The sequence below is a fragment of the Mastomys coucha genome, unplaced genomic scaffold, assembly GCF_008632895.1.
Source record: "Mastomys coucha isolate ucsf_1 unplaced genomic scaffold, UCSF_Mcou_1 pScaffold5, whole genome shotgun sequence".
Taxonomy (NCBI): Eukaryota; Metazoa; Chordata; class Mammalia; order Rodentia; family Muridae; genus Mastomys; species Mastomys coucha.
This window is the reverse complement of record NW_022196911.1, coordinates 81,714,748-81,717,487: the sequence shown is the minus strand read 5'-3', so window position 1 is coordinate 81,717,487 and position 2,740 is coordinate 81,714,748. Positions and strand designations below refer to the sequence as shown.

Sequence of the window (2,740 nt, the reverse complement as noted above, 5' to 3'; positions counted from 1 at the left end):
AGTCACCCTAAGTGTGAGCTGCCATTCTAAGAACTAGAGACCCTGGACTCTATAGAAATGAGAAATCAAGCGATCCTTACCGCAGCATCTCTCAGCATCCCGATAGACGCAATGGGACCAGCTCCCCCAGGCTCCTGCTGCCCGTGTCTCTCTGCCACAGAGGATTGCACCATCAAACAGTGAACCCAAATAAACTGTCCCTTCCTTAAGTTGCAAAAATCAAGTATTTTGCCACAGCAATGAAAAAGGTAACCAATCCAGAATTCCACCCACACCTGGGGAAACTTGACCCCTTGAAACCATGTTCTTTTCACTTTAGTCCTTAGAAATGTCTACCAAAGTGGGACCTTCTCAAACCAGAGTAGGGAAGATGGAGGAAATATTTATCGTGAGAAAGTCTGAAGATAAAAATGTCTAGATTTTGTCTTATCGGTCCTCTTTGGAAGAGGCTTTTCAGCTTGAGAGAGGGCCGAGGGGTCGGTTCGGTGACCGAGCGGCTGGTGGGTGCTAGGGCTGGTGTGAGCAGCTGCCCAGAGGAAGCACTTCATGATTTCTGCCACGCAGCTGTTGGATGAGTTAATGGGCCAAACCTCGCCCCGGATGAGAAGCGCAGCAAAGTGCGGTGGGACCACGAGAGCATTTGTAAATATTATCTCTGTGGTTTTTGTCCTGCGGAATTGTTCACAAATACTCGTTCTGATCTCGACAGGTTTTCCATGTAGTCCTAGCTGTCCTGGAACTTGCTATGTAGACCAGGCTAGCTGCAAGCTCAAGAGTTACTGAAACTCTGGGATGGTGGGATTAAAGGTCCATGTGAAAAAAAAATTCATGATAAAAATCTAAGAAAACAGTATGAGAAGAGTCTCGGTTTATGAAGGTCGGCTATGAGAGAGATTTTCTGTGATACTTACAGAGTTTACTTGCCGAGGTAGAGCGTAGAATTAGATGAGGTCACGCTCGTTTGGCATTATCTCAAAGTCAGCAGTCTTCTGGGGCTGCCGGTCCAACAGGCAAAAATGAAGAAAAAATTCAGGTTCTGACAGACAAAACTGATGTGCTTCTACAGCAGATTGAAGAGTTAGGATCTGAAGGAAAGGTAGAAGAAGCCCAGGGAATAATGAAATTGGTTGAGCAGTTAAAGGAAGAGAGAATTACTCAGATCTACAACCTTGACTATAGAAAGTTTTGTTGCCCAAGAAAAACAGATGGAAGTTTGTGAAGTGTGTGGAGCTTTTTTGATAGTAGGAGATGCCCAGTCCCGGGTAGATGACCATCTGATGGGAAAGCAACACGTGGGCTATGCCAAAATTAAAGTGCCACCGTGGAAGAATTAAAAGTTAAGAAAAAGAGAAGAGAAAACTGATCGGGATAAACATCTCAAAAAAGAGAATCAACAAAGAGAGGAAAGAGAAAAAGAGAGTGGGAGAGAGAAAGGGAAGAATGGGAAAGAAAAAGATGAAGAGAAGATGAAGGAAAAAGAAAGAGCTTGTGACAGAGAGACAAGAAAGAAGTCATTCATGGAGTAGACACTCAAGCCGAACTTCTGACCAGAGATGCAGCAGGTCTCGGGACCATAAAAGCTCACAGAGTAGAGACAGAAGGCAAAGCAGAAGGTAGAGATCTACGAAGAAGCAGAAGCCATGACAGATCAGAAAGAAAACAGATCTCGCAGTCGGGATCGAAGACAGTCATAAAGCTGAGATCAAAAATCATATAAACACAGGAGCAAACGTCGGGCCAGAGAACAAGATAGAAAGTCCGAGGAGAAAGAAAAGAAGGGATCTGATGATAAAAAGAGTAGTGTGAAGTCCAGGAGTCAAGAAAAACAAAGTGAAGACACAAACCCTGAATCGAAGGAAAGTGACACTAAGAATGAGGTCAATGGGACCCGTGAAGACATTAAATCTGAAGGTGACACACAGTCCAGTTAAAACTGGTCAGATAAGACCTCAGATCAGACAGAGGACTACTGATGAAAAGTTTTTGAAGAATACTGAAAACGGAATAAAGTAAAGATCAACATTAAAATGAGGTGAAAGAAAGCTATAGTGGTGTAGAAAAAGTATAAAGCTCAGTTAGAAATTTGGTTTTATTATTATTATTATTATTAAAAATTAATTCAGGACTGTTGTGACCTACCAGATTTCAGAAGATGTGTTAATAGCACATATGCCACTTTGAAAACTTAGGTCCTGTATCATATTTTTTCTTTAAGACTTTTTAAGAAATATTACCTAAACGTGGTTTACTCAGTGTTTACTTGCAAGCTTTCAGTCTTGGACTTTGAAAACAGGATTAAACGTTAGTATTCATGTGAAGCAGACTGGGATTCCATTTTTACACTTCTGCTATACTTAGCCTTTGGATTTAGCAGTGAAAATAAAGTATCTCTGACTTTCTGTTAAAAAAAAAAAAAACCATCACTAACATCCAGGATATTAGTGAATGAGGGAATTTCCAAGTCATTATAGTTAATGTCCACATTCTTAAAGGACCTCAATGGTACCTGAACCTTCTTGCTTTCCTATTCCTTAGAGATGACTGTGGGGTGTTGGACTGGTCATGGTCTAAAGAGTAGACGTCATGATTGGTTGAGTTTGTTGAGCATGCCTACTGTAGGCCAATGTAAGAAGTTCTCAGTGCTTTATCAAGATAGCAGGGACTCCTCCTTTAAATGGGTGAAGTGTGGTATCTGGTCATGTAGTTACAGGTATAGATACGACAAGGACACGGAAGAGAC

The 2,740-nt window shown here is 41.6% G+C and overlaps 1 pseudogene; it reads left to right on the top strand.

Annotated features, from left to right (window-relative positions):
- The first annotated feature begins 546 nt into the window (after nucleotides 1-546).
- LOC116077857 lies at nucleotides 547-1,965 on the top strand (annotated as a pseudogene).
- The last annotated feature ends 775 nt before the right edge of the window (nucleotides 1,966-2,740 follow it).